The sequence below is a fragment of the Gasterosteus aculeatus genome, chromosome 1 (assembly GCF_964276395.1).
Source record: "Gasterosteus aculeatus chromosome 1, fGasAcu3.hap1.1, whole genome shotgun sequence".
Classification (NCBI taxonomy): domain Eukaryota; kingdom Metazoa; phylum Chordata; class Actinopteri; order Perciformes; family Gasterosteidae; genus Gasterosteus; species Gasterosteus aculeatus.
The window spans coordinates 22,703,247-22,723,801 of NC_135688.1; the positions used below are offsets into that span (position 1 = coordinate 22,703,247).

Here is a 20,555-nt window from a genome sequence, read left to right on the forward strand (position 1 = left end):
GGATTAGAACCCATAAATAATGAGAGATTCTGGGGAACAGGATTCTGTTAACAACCAATGAGGAATGTAAACTTTTAAAATGGAGCTGAGCTTGGCTCGCTGTGGCCCACCATGCAGGCATCCCTGAAAGCAGACCTATTCGTCCCACACATCATTTTGTGTCACGGGTTTGAGTCTCCGTTCTCTGCTTACCGGTTCTGGCGGAAATGGTGCAGCCCACATCTTCTAAAAGATGTCTGGCACGTTATTCACGTGTGTGCCCACCCGATGCGAGAGGTCTTTTTGGTTTACACGCCATGCTGCGCTGCAGGCCCCTGTGACCCTACGGAGATGTTGTTAAAAAGCCTCTGGTGACGATCCTCTCAGATGTGGCCAGTAAAAATGAATAAACAAACTTTGATTGGCTGAGGAATAGTGACTCCAGAAATGTCCTGGTTGAGTCCAAATAAATAAACTTGTTTCATGTATTAAAAAATATATATACATTCATGCTTAATGTATTGCATTAAAAAACAGAAATAAAAGCTCAGTCCCGGTTATTCAACATGAATAGGTCGTTGACGTTGTAAATTCACGGCTCATAGAAGCAGTGTGTTAAGCATCCATTTCCTTGGAAATACACATTAATTATGCATAACACATTAACAGACTATTCCAGTATGAAGACAGATCATCCTGCGTTATTCCCTTGTGAAGAAAACTGCCTTTGGCCGCATCAGAACGCCTATTTGGCAAATTCATTTGTGCTGCGATTACTTCTGCCCTCTGCGTGGCTCGGCTCAACTCGCCGTAGACCTTTTCCGCTCTTGTCTGCCACTTAGCCTACATGCACGGAAATAGAAGTAAAAAAGGCGGATGACAAAATGCATGTTCACTTGCATGCATGTGTATTCAAAGTTTCTAGGGTGTGACTCAATCAGTGGGCATCTTTAGCGAGACTCTTTCTATTGTATTTACTGCTCATCACTCGAACAGGAAACCAGCGCATCACCGTGGCTGAATATACTTTGTCATTTTGGTACGCCTACCTTCAGCTGGTACAACAACCAACACAATACCAACACAATCCCTTCTGGGTGCATTTGAGAAGTTCAAATGTGGTCCAAGTACAAGCAGTCATACATGAAGTGTGCCTTACAGTCCAAAAATGGCATTGAATTATTATTTACCAATAATGTATATTGGTATTATGAAACGTATGAGTACAGGACACTTTTGGTACTAAATGCTTAGTACACCTTGTGGTTGGTACTAATGAGGCAGGTTTTACCTTAAATGTCGAGGTCCGACCCGTTACCATAATGAACAGAAAATGTTTTGGCACTTTTCAGCTTTTGATTTGACAATCTGACACTCAGCGTTACAAGTCTCTCTGGCTCGTTGAAGGAAGAGAGCCCCACTGTGACTGTCTTTATGGCGAGACCCCGTTATCGGAACCCTCTCTTTAATGCTTTTGAGTGTGTCCAGAGCACTTCTACACACCTTTTCCTTTAGATGTGGTCTGGGGACACGGCATACAATTGAGTTCTGACTCTTCTATTTTTTACGCTCACCGTTACATCGTGCTTTTTCACCGGGCCGTTCTTGGGTCAGTGTAACAGTTCTCGCCAGCTCAACATGTAGTCGGCCGAAATCCATGTTCTGATACAAACACTTCTCCTTCATCGCAATCCATGTTCTTGTCTGGCCTTAGGGTTGAGCCAAGACTCAGGAATTGCATCTTGTTTATTTATCCCACCTTGACCTCTTTCTTAAAAGGTGGACTGCAATATTCTGAGAAAAATGGAGGGACGAAAATAGTGACTATGGTCATTTTAATGATGCTGGTCTTGTCTAACCAACATTTTCCAGAAATTCAATGAATGACATCAAACAGGGGACGAATGTTTGACACAATTCAGCATAGATCCATTCAGTGAACGCACTCAAGGTATGAAGGAATAGAAAGTGATTTCATTCTGTCTGCGCCGGTCCTCCTTCTGATATCAGACCTACTTAGCTATGGTCACTGGTATCGTGGACTAAATCACGGGCTGTGCAGAGGCTCCACTCTCTGGGATTACGGAGCCATAGTGGGTGGTCCGACCATTTCGTTGACTGCTCAATCCCCTTTTGGACAATTAATGTGCCTCCAGCTTAACCCCGTGTCTTACATCACTGTCGTCTTTCTTCACACCGCCATGCAGTCCGGCGCATGAGAATGAAGGGAGACACTCAATGATGTGGATTATGTTTTTGTTTTTTTGCAATGTGGGGGCAAAAGCATAGCGAGGTATGTACAAACATGCCGCACTGAGGTAAAAGCCTGTCATGCATATACATTCACGGGAGGGTCAAGGGTAAAGTAGGAGTTTCTCATAAAGGGATGGAAGGGGACACGTAAAGTGCGCCCGTGGAAGCGCGCCTGCGTTTTGCAGTGAAAATTCTCCACCTCCTACAAGCAGGTGTAAACCAGAACTCCTCGCATATGCCTGCTGATCAGTATTGCAGCAGTAATCCGACCCAGACGGCGACATGCGGCCAAGGAAGCGGGATGAAAGGATTTTTGCCATAAAAAATCATTACGTGTTACAGATTAAGCAGCATGCAATCATCAACAGTCACGGGAAGAAACCAAAGATGACGTCGCATCTCCGACTCAGCGTTCACATTCCATTCCAGCAGTTGTTAAACTCCTCTCTATAGTACAATTATTGGCATTGGGATCATTTCAAACAGTCATAGCATCAGCTGAGGGAAAATCGCAGTCTGCACTCAGCCGTATAACAGCACAAGTTCGTAACACTTTGCTACAGCGCACCAGTCAATACAGACGTTTCTCCACCACTAACGCCCAAATAACACATCAACTTTGTTGTCACTGAATGTTTTCTTTCTTTCATGCCATCCACATCTTGCCATCCAAAGCATCCCTCTCCTCGTCTTAACACTGCCACTTTGAGCTCACCTTAAGAGCAGTGTGTTGAGGTGCTCAAGGATGTACCGGCACTGCTTTTTTATCTGAAGGACAGTTTGATTCTCAGGTAACAGCTGGACAAAGGAGAGAGAGAGAGAGGGTGAGAGCTTTGACGTAGGACAAAGAGGCTACACACCGACCAGCGCAATGCTGAATGGGTCTCGTGATCTCAGCAGAAAGGGGGCCGTCCTCAGGTGGACCTGTTAGTCCTACAACAACACTTTGTGGTTTCACTGATGCGTATTCGTTCATTGTGACCCGACTCATCGCTTTTCAAATCCTGAAGCCGAGTGGCCGAGCACTGCTCTGTTTGAGTCAGTGCTAATATCAGACCTGTGCTCTAAGTCAGAGGGAGGGCCAGGGGGAGAGAGAGGAGCACAATGCTGACAGCGTGGCAGATGGCTTCTGAAAAAAGGCTTAAAACACACCGTCAACGGCAGGAGTGTGCCGCGTGGTTCAGAAAAATGTTAAGCCAATGGCATTGGATGTATGAGCAGCAGTCAGGGAGACTCTGTAGACCCGGATGGGTCTGAAGAAAAGATTTCTCCAGCTAGGCACTGAGACCACAATCACCCAACGGTTAAAGTCATAATCATAGTTTTTTCATAACTTGAATATTTGAGGGTACGGCCATTTTGATCATTGATGTGGTCTTTTGACTTTGTCCTTACTTCCCTCATATCATTGTTTTCCTTTGCTTGTCCTCTCCCTGGTTCTTGTTCTTCCTTTAGAGCACTCTTTGTGGAGGCAGGTGTCCCTGACCCTTGGACTACCCTTTGTTTGATGGTGATGACTCAACCAGCTGAACCTCAGTCTCTTACTCTGAAGGATCCTGACTCGGCATTTCACTGAGTCTGCGTGAATTGTGTCCTTCGGCACCTGCAATTCCAAGCTGGTCCCTGATCTTTGCTTTTTCGGGTCCCCTTATGAAAATGCATGGTTAGATGAATTATGGTTGCACACAGTACTAGCTTTCATTGTTAGGAATGTCACGCGGTAATTAAAGCCAGAGGAACATTCTGTGTTCCAGATGGTATTGTGTAACCCATCTGTTACATCTGGTAGATCACCATGGTATTGCTAGTTTGGCAGCAAGTTCTAGATTTTTAATATCCTCATTTTGAAGCTTTCATTGCGAGCAACTGGAGATTTGCAATTCCATACATTTTCTTAATTTAGTACTGTCCCTAGAGGCTATTAAAAAAATTACTTTGTCGGGCCTCTTTAGCTGCTCCTGATACATGTTTCTGATTTCTGAGTTTTTATTCACTGAGTATTTTGCCTCTTAGTGTCAGAAGTTCACTTCCAAAGATCCCCACTAACGATTGGAGGTTCTCCAACGGACTTTGTGGTGAAAGGAAGCTCTCCATTGTCTTTGAGCCTCATTTCCTTGTGGGTGCTGGTACATTTTTAATCGCTTGCCAAACCAAAGGTTGCTCAAACGTATGTGGTGTACGTCGTTGGTGTGGATGGAACTCATGTCATCACAGACCTGCTGCCTTCAGCCATATGATCTCCTGCTAACGCTCAGGCTGCCTCTACAGACCTTTTTCTTGCAGCATTCTCTTCTAACTTTCTTGAATGCGTTCTCTCCTCTTCTTTTCTAGCCTCCGCTCAGTCCCTTTTCTTTCTCCTTGGAGAATAATGCAGATATTTTTCAGTCTGCAACGATCCACAACTTTGAGTCTTCGTGGTCTCTCTCTGTGGCAGTGTTGCTCGGCCATAAGCTTGAAAACTGCTGGAGGCTCAGCAGCTTCTTCTTGTGTTGTTACTGACGATACATTGGAATGGATTGAAAGGGGCCTCGTACGCTTGGAGTCTGCAGATGAACCCTGAATATTTTAGATGCAACTAAAGAGCCTGCATCCAGCCAAATAGGTTCCTTGAACTGAGCATTGATACTTGCGTATCACTTGCGGATGGCTTGCATTTCGTGAGCGGGGCTGTCATTCACGACGATATAAATCATCAACCTTATTCATAAGAATAGATCCCTTTAAACAGATGTTCTATTCCCCTTAGTTGAACCTTTCCAGCGTTCATAAATACCGACGAAGCAAGTTAGAGGCTCTTTGTTATTTCTTTCTGAAATTCCCCTCTTTTGCTGATATGTGCAAGCTCTTTACTTTTTCGAGGCTCTTCAGACTTTATCGCTCGTTGTGCAAAATTCAACTCACCCGTCTTCTCTTCTCTGAGCCACTTGTTCTATGAGTGCTCCTACCTCTCGGCTTCTTCGTGACATTTTAAACAATCGAGTTCACAACAAATATTTAATGAATAGGATATTCTAAATTACGTCACTGTCCTTCCAATCCGCCATTTAAAGTTAATTGTGCAACGGCCTGAAAATGTAATTTACACTTGACACAAGGTCAACACTGAAATGATTTGTGATTGAATAATAATAAACCATGACTATAACACTCTCTAAAATGCACACTCACACACAAAACTCTGCTTTCTTACCTACATCAATGACCTATGTTATATGAAATAATAAATGAGGAATATCAGCCATGTAGCAATAAATCACTGACCTTATTGCCTCTTTGTATCTGTTAAGCTACACAGTGCATTTATTTGTCAGTTTCAATTTAATTCCAGTAGACGCAGGTCTGAGTTCCTGGAAATACACAACACATCTTCCTCTGGTTCATTTGTCTTATCTTTGTCTCAGTCAGCACCGACTGTTTGAATACATAAAAAAGGAGCAGGCGTAACCATTCACATAAACAAACACACCCAAGCGGAAAAGTCAACTTGAAGAACAAGCCCTTCATCATCACTTTAGTATAACATCTTCCGCCACAACTAAATTTATCCCGGCAGCTAAACACAGTTCCTATCAATGGTAAATCCAAACAAACTCAATATTTTATCAGCAGATAAACAGTGTAAAATGTGTTTTTTCTAATTGAAAATATTTTACTCTGAATGCAGACAAGCAACACAAACATTGCTCAGGTCTCATGGATGCACAGAAACCGGTGCACTTCCCGACCCTCTTCTCATTCCAAGGCTCCTCTCATCACATGTTGTCAGTATGTGCTCGGGATTTATTCTTACAGGAAGTTAGAGGACCACTTCAGAGCACCATACACCACAGGATCGAAGAAGCCAAAGTGCAGAAAAACCATGTGACCACAAATGTGTTTCTAATTGCACAAGTGCCTTAATGTCCTTCAATCAGATGTGTGAGACATTTAACCAGCATCCTTTGACTTTCGAATGGTCTTTGTTCCTCTCACTGCTTGTTTTCATTATCGTGTAATAATACGTGTAGGCCTACAGCTTGATATTGAACTCGCTCTGCCATGAACCCGAGACGTATTAAGAGTTCTTGGGACTTGGACTTCTTCATCCCACTATATATGGACAGGAAGAATGAATGCTGCAGAACCACAGACAGCATCATTTTATCACTTCACACATTCTTCTCTCTAGCATGCACCATCTTAGTTAGCATGCTAACAGTAGCTTGTTAGCATCAGAGTCAAACTACACAGCTCAGGCTGATGGGAATTATTTGGTTCTGTAGCTGCTTGATCATAAACACAAGTGTTGGACACGTTCAATTATTGACCTGACGATGGTTGTGGGTGAAAAGTTATCCCAGTTCATGCTGTCTTTAACACAAAGGGCCGAATTAAACGCTCAGTGCTTAGCGACGTTGGCAGAGGGTAACCGCTTTCATTTAAATGGAAGACTACATCCAATTAAATGAAATGAGCTGAGCGCCTTGATCGATTCCTGTGAGCGGGCCGGGGGTCGTCTCCTTTTCTCCGTCTTCAGAGCTTTCTCCATGTCGATAGGCGTTTCGCTGCCTCAGGCTCTGAGGCAGCATTGTAAGTATTCCCAGAATCCCCGCTTGACTCAGCGCTATTTCTTCTGCTCCCCCCTATTATTTTCTTCCTCACTTTCTTGTTGTGGAGGGTCAGGCCCAGCTCTCTTGTGCCGCGTGCTGTGCTGCTGTCGGGCCCACTTTAATATTTCATAGGTCGCCGCTCCGATAGAGCGGAGGGAACGCCGGGCCTCGTTAGTGTGAGTCGGGCCACGGAGACGCCTCGCTGCTGAATCATTTATCCCTCCCATTGTTCCCTCACCTCACCTAACACTGTGATGCATCAACAGTTTATGTGATCTTCGTTGGAATATGTTGATGATGTTCATTTTCTTTCTACTACAAAAAATGACACAAAGCCACATCAGGGGCACATCATTAGTCACCGGAGGACGTGTACGCCGGCTCGGATTAGACTGACCCTGGCCGAGGATATTGGTTTATCATCATTTATCTGCTGACAGCTTTTGATTCATTCTGTTGGCCCGGGCCATTACTTGATTTCACGCTTTTCAAATCCACCTCTGCCTCATCTCCGCCGTGTGGTACGACTCCACTCCACACATGTAGTGTACAAAGTACACACAAGGGGGGACATTGGGATTGGGCCCTGCTGTACATTGTATACAGGGAGTATACAGTACCATGGCAATGATGTCACAGACTCTTTTTGACCAATTCTGACAATGATAAAGTGACCAACAGATAAAATAGCTCCTCTTAAGAATACCTCAGTGTGCAGAGAACTCAGTTATCATAGTTTGAGTTAGTAAAAGTTGAGCTTAGTGAGATTAATAATTCTTTTAAATATTGAAATGTATGTTACATGGGAAGGAGAATGTGATTGTACTTTTATTTAACATTAACAGCTTCATGTGTTTCCATTCGTCTATAAATTGAAGAGGTCTATAGTGACTAGATATTTATATTTATATATTCAGATTGGTTCCTCATGACGTTTGTGCACAAAAGGTGGTGTGATTTGTTATTGCTACTGACTGGAGATTCTTATTTTAGTGGTAACAGCAGGCTCAGATTGGAAGTTAGGTCATGATTTTGGTATTGCATGTTTACGAGGGCTGAAGTTACAATATGTTCCTTCTCCTGAGGTATATTAGAGCTATTGCTCCACTGTGATGACATGATTTCTATCATGTCAGTGCCTGAATAAAAATGCTGTTCTCATTTCATCATAACAGGCAGCAACTTGATGCAGCAGCCACCATGGAAGCCTGTTCCAATGTTGTGTTGCTCGGGCACCATGAATAATACAGGAGATAAACACATTAAAAACTGAACGGCATTATTGATGAGAAAAGATCCGGATGAGGCCCGTTTGCATAGCGTGATGTCAGATATCCACCAACCTCACGCTCCTCTCTTCTCATCTGTTCACCAGGTTTATTGCTGCTGGAGCATATTTATTTATATATATATATATATATATATATATATATATATATATATATATATATATATATATATTCTATATATAATATATCAGACAATTAACATTGTTGATATTTAATGACCCATTTCATTTGCTACTGCTTTGACATCTAGTCATAAAAGCGGCCATAGTCTTTCCAGTTTGCTTGCTATAGGTTTTGTGGAAGTAGCTTCACCTTGTTCAAACCTTGTACGGGGGAGGTTTTGCTGACATTGAATGCATGATAATTTGCATGGCTGCATAAACAGACAGCTTAGGGTGTCATTCCAAGGTCGTAACTCCGTGAGGTCATCCTGTCACTGTCTTTGTAGCTTCGGTGCTGAGAGGACAGCCTCGTCCCCCCCGCCCGCTGCAGCGCCAACATCTGAGTGCCCACAGTGGTCCAGGGAGTGCTGCGGCATATTGTTGTGCTCAGCTGGACCTCACGGATGAGCTTTATGATTTTTAGAAAGGTACTATATAGATAAAGAGTTATGAGCATTTGCAGGAGAAAGAAATAATTGCATATCGATTATGTGTCCACTGTGATGCTGAGCAAATTGTCAGGCTACTTTGGGACGACGATAGAGGTACTAGATTTATTTCATTTCTCACCTGCCAATTCCGGATGTCGGATACTTGCTTCACTGTAATTAAAATGTAATGTCTTAGCATTAGCATTTTTAGTATAATCTGTTGTTTGCGTTTATGATTTAGCTTTTAACTAATTTGTGATATTAGGAGTCTTCCTTAATAAATTTAATTAAGATAACTTTCTAGCCAAAAACTATGTTTGTTGTTTAAGATTCCCTTTAAACACATGTTAGCATTAAAAACACACATTTTACTAAATAGAGCATGAATGCACAACAATCACATTAATGCAGCCTCTGATAATAGCAGCTGTTACTCTGATATACATGATGGGAATGAGTATGATAAGCTCTTCATCCAAAGCTTATATGATTCTTGTAATGTATGTGTGTGTGTGCACGTGCGTGCTGATGTAACACTAGCAGAGACACGTGTGTAAATTTCATCACTGTGTAAATAATATGAGGCCGAAGGTTTTAGTTGACAAACAAACCCTCAAGTGTCAGTCGCTGCTGAGCTCCAATCCACCTGGGCATGCAATTAGTCCAAACAGACAGGCCTGGATGACATTACACAACATGTGAAGTCATCTACCTGCTGCTGAGATATTCTTTAAACACACTTTTCCAAAAATATTTCAAACTTCATTACTAGTAATCTCTTACAAATTGTAAATACGTCCCTCCTCTCCAGTGTATTTCCACAAGCCCTTAAAACTGTAGTTACTAAAGATGGCTAATTTAGACGCTGCAACAATGAAAAATTAAAGGCCAATATCACACCTGCCCTTTTTAAGTAAAATAATTGAAAAAGCAGTTTTTCCTTCCTGCCTTCCAGTCAGGCTTTCGAAGGACTGAAACTGCTCTTGTTAAGGTTTTCAACGAGATCCACTTAAACACAGACAATGGCAGAATTTCAGTCTTATCATTACTGGATCCTAGCGCAGCATTTGACACGGTCGACCACGACGTACTACTGGGTAGACTAATCAACCAGGTTGGACTCCTTGGCACAGCACTTAACTGGTTTGACTCCTACTTGAATGACCAATAATACTATGTGTCTGTAGTTAATTACACATCAGGGTTGAAGAAAATTACATGTGGTGTTACCCAAGGTTAACTACTGGGGCCCCTTCTGTTCAACATATACATGCTTCCATTACCTCAGATTGTGGAAAACAACCGTGTGTTATCATAATTATGCAGATGACACACAAATCTACATAACTATATCACCAGGGGACTGCAATCCAATACAGGGGCTGGGTAAATTCATTGAACAAATCAACAACTGGATAATACAGAAGTAATTGTTTTTGGTAACGCGGGTGAACGATTAAAAGTGCTGAGATTCAATCACTGATGTTAAAAACAGCAAACCAAGCTAGAAATCTAGGTGTAATTATGGATTTGGACCTCAATCGACCAGATTTTTTATTTTTTTTGCATTTTTCTTCAGTAGACTCGACTGCAATAACAGTGTTTTTCTCTGTAAAAGTCAATCAGAACGCTACAGCTCCGGTCCTCACTCCAGCTCTCAAGTCGTTATACCGGCTTCCTGTCAAACAAATAACTGACTTCAAATCCTGCTGTAGGTTTATAAAGCACTGAATGGTTTAGGGCCAAAGTACATTTCTGATCTGCTGATCCCTTATGAACCGCCACAAACCCTTAGGTTGTCTGGGACCGGTCTACTTTCTGTTCCCAGAGTTAAAACTAAACACAGAGAAGCAACGTTCAGCTTTTCTGCTCCACATATCTGGAACAATGTCCGAGAAAGCTGCAGTTCTGCTGAGTCCCTCAGCTCCTTTAAATCCAGATTAAAGATTTTTCTGTTTGCTGCTGCTTTTAATTGACCATTTCTGCAATTCAGAATTCTTAAAGGCATTCTTAAATTGCAATACACTGCGTCTTTGAATTGCCCTGTTGTTGAAATGTAAAAATGTAAAAAATCCAACTCTGTTGGTCAAAAAAGAATAATTCATGAGATATCCACTACTGTAAATGGTGGTTTTGCATTGCATTACACGGCGCGCCGTTGTCCTTGTGCTCTGCTGGCTATTGATCACCTCAATTCATTTCTCCTTTCACTCCCACAAAAGGTCACAACCTCCTCTGACCATGGCTGTGTATTTAGAGCTGAATCCGTCTCTCTACGAGAGGCTTTTAGACTCCCTGATTGGTCCCTGATCCCCTGAGCCTGGAGGTGGATTAGAGAGGGACCGCCGATCGGTGTGCTGGAGTGAGATCCGGTAGCAAGGACCGGGTTAACCAGGGACCCTGCCACGCACCGCTTATGCAACTGCTGCACACCCGATCCAGTTGTTCTTTGTGATCTCTTCTGACAGCACACAGTGACAACGTGTGTGTGTGTGTGTGTGTGTGAACTGAGGACTCACTGACAGTACGACCCGTTCACATGGGAGTCGGACCCTGAGCTGGTAGCAGCTTGAGGATTCGGCTGAGTAAACTTGGGCCTGCGGATTTATCGTCGTGCAGCTTTCACTTCCCTAAAGGGGGGCGCAGCAACGTGAACCCGGGCACGTTACCATCTTACAGATGGAAAGCACTGGTGATTAAAAAACGGATTGTAATCCCTTCTCGGGGGAAATCCTGGGTCAGCAGTTCATCCTGTTAGTGAAAGCTGGGCATCGCAGAGAGATAATAAATCAGATTTGTAAACTCAAATCCAATTGTTAGTTGTTTCTCTGTGGAACCATGTCAGGAAGAATCACATCACAGCAGATGCTCTGTCGCTTGTTTTCAGGGGGGGGGGGGGGGGGACACAGCAATTTGTCTGTGTGCGTCAGATGGGCCCACGCAGCGACGGGGAGGGCGGGTCCTGAACCCTCGGGTGCTGCCGCTGCAGGGAGGCAGGGTGACTTTGTCACGGCTGTACAACAGAGCGGAGAGGACGTGGCTGTCTCCCTCCTTCTGTCAGGTGGAGAACGGCATGACATGATTACTGTTCCCATGAGATGTGAGGCGTTTAGTTGTGACAGTGTGACTCCTTGTCGCATTTATGTGTGTATTTGTGTGTGGTTAGTGTAAGTTGTTGACCTTTTTTATATTGAGCCGGGTCCGAGCCGACAGTATGACAGACCTGTAGCCTGATCCTTTCCTAACAATATTTAACACCATATTCAAACTAACAGTGTTTTTTGATAAAAGGTCCCAATAGACGGCTGCATTGAAACCGCTACCAGTACCCTACTGACCCCAGAGCAGCAACTCTAGAACAGTTACAAGTGCGGCAAGATTTTTTACCGACTATCCTTTTCTAAATGTTAATTAGCTAGTTTAATACTCAGGGAGGGCACACTAAGGGAGAAGGAACTCTTTCTGGTAAAGGGTGACACAATACGTGTCTGTTTTTACTGTGAAAAGTAAGAACAGAAGGATCAGATCTGGCATTTTATGTGAAAATATTAGGGCTGTCAATAGATTATTTTTTATTTTTTATTTTTTTAAAGACTAAATCTTACAAGTAATGAATAATGCCGTTAGAAAGCGTGTTATTTGGACACTGTTGTTTAATTGTATTTTTGTTTTAAATATACACACATGTGATCATGTTGGAGGCAGAATACATCCGGTATCTGGAGAAAAGCCAAAATGCATCAGGGAGCATGTGTTCCTTGCATAAAGACTGTCTCTGCCTTCCAGCCCCTCTAAAGCTCACTAACCGATACCTTCTGTCTCGGCTGGTTCATCAATGCTGAACCAGCCATGGCTCTGAGGGAGGGGTCAGAGGGCAAGGAGTCCCTTAAAACTCTCTCACACCAAAGAGAATAAAGGGACTGAAGGCAGCCAGCAGGCCATGTGGCACCTTGGTGAGTCGGGGCTGATTGAAGCAGTGAGAAGGACAGTGACTACCTGGGGTGGCTCCCTCAGAGAGGAAGGGGGCATCAGAGTTTGAGGGAGTAGTCGGAGACTTCGGGGACGGAGGTCAGGGTTTTTAAGTTTTTAAGGTGCGCTGCCTTCTTTTAATGAACGCCGGAGACCTGAAGAGGGTTTAGTGTCAGACAACGTTTTCGTAAAGTGAGAGGCCCGCTGTTGAACACCTGTTTTCCAGGTCCCGGTTTTCTGGGGGGGGTTCATGGCCTCATTAGCGATTAATGTAACGGTAAACTCACTGATACACCCGGTCAGGGTGATTAAATGCTTAAATGCAAAAAGCTTGTTTGTGGAGAAGAGATCGCAGCGGAGGCTTCTGAGTCGTCTCTGCCACCGTGTCCGATTGGAACTCTGGGTTATCTCCGTCGGCATTAGTTCTGACAAACTGGTGGCGCCCCAAGCAAAACAGCTCATAATTGCTCTGTGAGCGTGACAAAGTTTGCGGTGATAAGTTCTCTTTTCTCTCTTTTGGAATTCCTTGATCCCTCCGGTATCGTGTGAGAGCAGCTTGAGTCCCACTTGATACGGTTCTTGGTACGGCACACCATGCCGTCAGATTACTTTTATGGCTCCTAGTTCTAGTTAAAATGTCAAATAACTATTAAGGCTCCTTTTAATTACGTGAGTTAATTCACAAAACAAACTGTGTTACTTTGAGCACAACCATGAACCTTTCTTCTCCTGAACCTGGGGTTTCTGTGGTGATGGAGACACACAATGTAAGTACATCACATGGCACATGAATGCGTCGTTAAGAGGCCGGGGTCCTTCAATTCCTCTCTGTTGGGTTGAATGCATTTCTTTCATCGTCTTCAAATAAAAGGGTCACCATGAAAACAATACCTGCTCTTGTGCATGTCAAAGGGATTTTAATGAATGTGTGCGGGAAGGGGGTGAACCATTAATCTGACTGCATTGTCAGGCCGCTCCTTGTCTTGTTTGAATGCGTTGCAGGTACGGGGCTTGGGGGCAGTAACAGTGTGGTGACTAAGCAGTTTTCACATTGTCTCGGTCCAACCTTTCAGTCCGATTGGACCTTTTTTTTCTTGGCCTGTCTTTTTGAGCTCCAGTAACATATCACTCGCTCTGACAGATGATATTGTTCACCGCTGGATTGTGGACCAGTAAGATTGGGGCCTATGTAATAGCCAGGGGGCCTCTAAGCTGCAGGGGGCTCATGGCGCATTGCTTGAGATTTCCCAAAAAGTGAACTTCTAGTTTGCAGCAACCGCTCATTTAGTGTTCAAAACATAAGCTGACCTCAAAGGGGCAACAGGGCAGATTGTCCTGTTATGGTACCTCCTTGCATCAGTGTATGAATGAATTGAGTCCTGATAAGCAAGTGGTTGGAGGATTTGAAAAGACATTGAGATGCTGTTGAGTTGCATTATGTTATTGAGTTGCAATATTGGTTAGTTGGTGGAATGAAAAAAGGCTGAAGCGCCAGTGCATATTACTTATTTCTTTAGTTTTGATAAGTTTTAAAATGTACAAATAACATTGAAATGAATGAAAATCATATATTGTTCATCGTGCATTCTAACTGTAGAAATGAAGAGATCTTGTGGCACCTCCTGCCCCTCTTAATTCTAGAATTCTCCTAAAAGCCATCCATCCCATTAGATTTGAATTGTTCTGATGTATCAGTAAAAATGTGGGTGGGTCTGCGATTGATGTGTTGTAATGTTGAAGGTCACAGGAATGCGACCCTGCTAATCCACATTTTCCCTTTTATTTTCATCGCAATATCAATAAAGCATGGGAGTGAGGGTGGGTGAGTGAATGGCATCCAGTTAACGTGTTACCACGCGTGTGTGTGCTTCCATCAAGACAGACATTTTCCGATAGAGTAGGAGACAGCCAATCGAGCGCGCCGTGTGCCGGCGTAACTCAACAGCGCTCCAGGGACTCGTTGAGCAGAGTGGATGCAGAGATAAAAGCCCCCGACACGAAGGGAAGAGCCACACAGAGATGATGATACCTTTATTCTGAAGGGGAGTCCACACACTCGATCAAAGTAGGCTGAAAGGTCGCAGCCCCGTTGAAGGCGGGGCTGGGATCCATCTTGCGCATAAGGAGGAGGAGAGGGAGAGACAGAGCAATGACATGCTGAGGACATATGGCAGACACCTATGACATTTAATATCTGTTTAAGTGTGCAGTAGATTTGGAATAAACACTGCGGCTGCTGCCTCCTTTGGGTATTTGGTTTGTGTGACTTTGTAACTAATAAAAACAAAGGCAAACTAAGACAAACCATCTCTGCAGAGATAGATGAACCACTTTGTCAATGGAGTCTGGGGGCTTTAAAGAAAGTAACAACACACAAATACTTATGCTCCATCAGTTATCATTGGCAAGATATTTCATATTCAACTATTTTTCCGTACATTTGATTCCTAAAATGCAGAAGTGACTTCATCGAAGCCCTCGCGCTGGCAGAATAACAATCTGGGGGCAAAATACAGAATTAATAACATGCCTTATTCATCAAAAATATAAAAGTTATGAAAAAGTTATCAAATATATTGGAATCCGCCCATAAAATGTGTTCTAAAATGAGAGCCAAGCTACCTCCTAATAAAACACCGGGACATGACCTCAGTAAACGTGGTCCTGCTCACACATCTGCTGCCTCTATTACGGCTTTCCCTTATTCTTTGTTTATATGGTTTAATCATCAGACATTCATCACATTAAAATACCAACACCTGCACCGCCCTTGTGTTTTATAGTCGAATACTGTGGACTTAAAGTATTGATTAAACTAAAATAAACAAGCCACTTTAAAAATGCGCTGCTTGCTTGCAGTTACGGTCCCTTAGGGCTCACTGGAGTTGTTGTGTGATATCACTGGAATAAAGATCTTCAGACTTCACAAAAAACATCGGCACCGGTCCTTTAATAATGAGCTGTGTTTGTAGTTAAAAACAGAGAAGAAAGTGAATGCAACACTGTGCTCTCTGCTCAAGGACTAACTGCTGGAAAGGTTGCAAGAATAGTGAAATCATCATCATCATCATCCTCCTCATCCTCCTCATTGTTTTATTTTAGATTTAATCCACGGAATCCACAGGTACTTTTGCAAGCCTGAAAAATCATTTTCAATAATGTATAATTCAACCTTTGGATCACGTGAAAACCTTCAAAGGTGTCAACATGAGTCCTGGGATGAGATCAAATGAGCTCAACCTGGTGTAAAAATAGCACGGCCGACAGCTTTGTGTCAGGGGGGGAAGAAGGGAAACCGAGGCAGCACCAGGAGAGAGATTAGTCCAGGTGAAAGGAGAGCACAACCTTTTTATTTAGAGAAAAACAAAACGATGTGTGAGTCTGTGCAATGCAGAGGGGAAGTTCAACACTCATTACCTCGGTAACAACCCTCTTTGTGAAATTATGCTTTTTACTAATTACGTATTTTACGATGTTTAACAGCTGAGTGATTATCTGCACGTTGTTAGTCGCAGCCATAAACCCAACAGAAAGCTAAAACTAATAATATGAGGAGCACTGTTATGCAATAGTGTCTGTGCACCAAATACAACAAACTGGTGTGTTTGGATACGCTGATCTGATACTGACCTTCATTAAAAACACATGAGATACAGTCCATTTGTTAATATTAAACATGGTCTGTGGTGATGACACGCATGCTCCTCTGGATGCTCCGTCAATTGAGCTTGATGTGTCTGAGGAGGGCCGTGCCCCTTTAAGGCGTGAGACTCGGCGCGCTCAAGGGGAGGGTAGGAAGTCACAAAGGTGACGTCAACACACTGAAACAGTGTTTAAATAAACATGAGATGTGATTTACACCTTTGAGACCACGAGCGTGATCTCTGTGTGTGTGTGTGTGTGTGTGTGTGTGTACACACAAAAGCATTTGCATATTGGAGTCCGATTATTCCGTCCCACAGCCCGAGTCCCTCTCTACACTCGTGCTCCCACCCCACAAGTGGGATTTTAGAAAAAGCGATGAGATGAAGCGAGGGGGGGGGATCTCTGCAGGCCCCTCCCCCACAGTGCCTAAATGCGTTTTCCTCTCCACACTGATCACTGATCTGTGATCAAATATTTACCACGGTTGCAGAGACAACATTGATGAAGTGAACAGAATGAAAAAGAAAGATGTCTGATCCGCAGAGGTTTCAGACGGCGTGTTACTGCTGCATCTGGACCTGGTTCCAAAGTGATTCATGAACATTGCGACCTCGAGGGGTTTCAAATGCTGACACTGGGCTTTTTCTAGCCGACCTGTCTTGTCCTTGTCAGACCGACCACCCCCTCCTCAACCCCCCTCATCTCACCAACCCGGCACTCTCTAAAACTGCCTCCTCCCTCTCTGAATAATATGCAAATGCTTGAAAGTAGGTTACAGACATCCTCTTGTGTTTGCTCCTCACCCGTCTCCGCGCTGGGATTTGGGGAAGAAGGAAAAGAAAGATACATCCTCTGGCCTCCTGCTTCTCTCATTCTGCACACGAGCAAACACTTGACCATTTGGTTTCCTCGCGGCCTCACGGACCGTGGCCGTGTATCGGAGTGAGGCTGGATCGGCCAGTTGAGGTCAGACCTCTGAAGTTGTTTGCCCAATTAAGCTTCACATCGCTCATGTCCGCTACTCAAACCAAAAGTCCACGCTGACCTACTTGACCTTTTGTTACCACTACTTTACTTTCTGGTTGTACGTCACAAACGCTCTTATTTGAAACCAAACCACAAGGTGGTCACTCAGCCTCAGAGATCAGCATGAGTAAAGCTGATCATTTTCATAGACAGAAGATGAATGGAAGGAGCAGACATGTGTGAGTGGATACATGCTGATGGAGCCATTTGTAATCTTTTAAATTACTGTACATGTCTGTATTTCTGCTGTGATGTTATCAATGAAAATACAAAATATAGAGCACGCAGTGTCTAAATCATTGTGTGTGTTTTTTAATGTAGCCATGCTTCTGTGATACATACTATTAGAGTCAGGAGAGTAAAGAGAGGTCTAAAAAAAGGTTCAAGAAGATAAGAAAAGGTCATGAAGACATCAGGACTGAATCTCTTCTCAAGACCAGTTATAGCTCTGCTATTATTCTAAGACATCATAATGTCTTCAAATATATCTTCATATGTTCTAGAATAATCTTGTTAATTGTAGTTTTTGATGACAAACTTGAATGAATCAAATAGCTTTGTATTTTCACATTAATATAGAACACAGGTTGGAAATTCATTTTGATCTGTGCATTTTCCTTTGACGCGCTTCATACAAATTACAAGACGACAAACAAAAAACCTGGGAAAGAAGGTGTCAATTTCTACTCTTGCTCTTGATTTGTAAAACACAAAAAACTAAATATTAAAATAAATATATATTAAAATAGGGCGGCACGGTGGCGTGGTGGTTAGCACTGTCGCCTCACAGCAAGAAGGTTCTGGGTTCGATTCCGCCCAGTGGCCTTTCTGTGTGTTTGCGTGGGTTCTCTCCGGGTTCTCCGGCTTCCTCCCACAGTCCAAAGACATGCTCTGGGGATCAGGTTGATTGGGGACTTTGAATTGCCGGTAGATGTGTGAATGGTTGTATGTCTCTGTGTGGGATTGCTGCGATTGGCTGGCAATCCAGGATGTACTCTCTCTCATCTCCTGAAGTTGGCTGGGATGGACTCCAGCCCCCGTGACCCTGTGCAGATGGATGGATAAATTAAAATAAACCAACCACCTTGGAAGTTTTTAATTACGTACTTGAAAATGTAAAATCACATTTTATTTAAAAGTCTCTAAAGAAATATAATTTCCCTTACTTTAGATCACTGATATGTCATCATATCATCTTTTATTATTCTAATGAATCCATACACCGTATGTGATATCTGATTTGATGAGACTGAATGTCAAAATATTCACAAAACAAAAAAGGAGAGTGAAATCATAACGTACGGAAGACATTTGGGACAAAATGATACACATTCTGCGTACAGCTCAGATCTTGAATAAATTCTACATTTTAGAATATTGTTGAAATATGTGAGTTAATAACGGTCCAGTGGAACAGCAGTAACTTGATGATGACCTTATGCAAGCAGCTTTAACTCATAATTCATGCATACATTCTAAATGTTTCATTTGTTGAAGTATGACATTGTATGGTGCCTTTTGTTAAAAAATCACACACAATACATTTTTTAAAATAATGATATATAAGTCCAGTTATCATAATTCTTAATAAATGCTGGTCATTCACTGACCTGTTTTATAATTGTAGTATATCTACCACAATTGTAATATAATCCTCTCATAGTGCATTATAAACAATGTTTGAATGTGATTATTAGGTGAGCTGATTATTAGTCGCTACAAGTGCTCACTATTTGCCTTTGTGTTATGCTTTAATATTTGCTCTCACTATTGTAATGGAGCCAGATAGATATTAATGAGTGCTTTCACAGATTGTCTGCATGCATACAGTGTTCCCTCTTGGCTCTTGTTGTTGGAACAGAGACACACGGCTCCCCTCTCTCCCCCCACTTGGCTCAGTGTATGTAAGAACCCCAGCCAGTCGGGGCTGGAGAGCTTCCCAGTGCCTTTGTACACCTGGTTCCCACCTGACCTCTGACCTTCTCCTCACAGAGAGCTAACAGTGGAACCATGTTGGGCCCTCTAGGAATGTCTTCGTCTAATTTCCACTGTCTCAATTCAATGAAAGGATGCCGGGCTTTTAATCTGGAGCCCCACTTTCGGATCACGTGACCGCCTCGTCTCCGTCTCGAGTCAGCGGGATCTGCTTCTCATAACCCTTCAGCTGAGCCACCGAGAGAAGAGGGGAGGAGAGGGAGGAGTACGGTACAGCGGCTCCACCTGCAGGCCGCTTGTGTAACCTTCCCACTGCATTCATCACAATACCGTTTCTGTATTTCAGAGCCTCATCTTGTCGAAGACATTCCCAGAAGAAGACATCCACCAGGTGGGTAGACTCTGCAGGAATACCTCTCTTTCAATGGCACTCTTTATGGTGGAGATGATGATGGCAGCAGAGGAGACGTTTAGGCTAGCTCCAGAACCACATGACCCTACATCTCCAGTTTATGCTTGCATCGCCCACCTCATACATGTCCATTTCTTTCAGACTTCATGTCATCAGGTTTAGGGGGTTTCCCTTATGGATGTGCCACCGAGCCCAAGCTGAGAAGATGCTGATGACATCATTATGACCTCGTGTGGGTCACTACCTCAGACAGAAGAAGACAGCTTTTGCTACCTAAAAAAGACCTTCTGTCATGTTAGTGTGGAGCACGACACAGGCTGGGCCAGGAGTAGTTCACGGTGGCTTGCTTCACATCACCAATGGCTGATGGGATGTTGGAAACAAAAGGAGAGGAAACACAGCCTGGCACTTGGATGGAGAGGAGGCATAACATACAACTTCTTATGTCAGTTCTGATAAAATCATGAGACACATACAGATTGACAGTCGGCAGACGTCAAGCCAGCAGACCTCTGTTCATGTCCCCTGGAATATAACTGTGCTCATGTAACTCCACTTTTGTTCTTATTTGAACCAAAAACAACCAGATTTCCTAAATCCAACCAGGTAGTGTTGTCTCCGAAACTCTGTGCAGACGAACATGTGATAAAATCTCCTCATATTTTATACGAGGTTATGTGACCACGTGAAACACAGCTGGGACTGAATTGTATGGACTAACATGATTTTGTTATTCCTCACATCAAACCCGTTTCCACTGTCTCCATAACTACTACCACTAGAGGTCGCCAAGTCCAAGCTAAAGGAATCGACTCAGACTCGAGGACACTCTTTGCCTCACTAGTTTTACATATTGTTAAACGCTA

General features: G+C 43.2%; 1 protein-coding gene across 2 annotated transcripts in view; it reads left to right on the forward strand.

The window, feature by feature from the left end:
* Positions 1 to 20,555, forward strand: part of LOC120819868 (double-stranded RNA-specific editase 1) — a 48,850-nt gene that overhangs the window by 1,010 nt on the left and 27,285 nt on the right. Inside the window, exon 2 of one of the 2 annotated variants that reach the window (XM_040177641.2) lies at positions 19,624 to 19,668. The exons of the other annotated variant lie outside the window; for it this stretch is intronic. The gene's annotated coding sequence lies outside the window, so the exon portion shown is untranslated. The remainder of the gene's footprint in view (positions 1 to 19,623; positions 19,669 to 20,555) is intronic. 2 annotated transcript variants of the gene reach the window in all.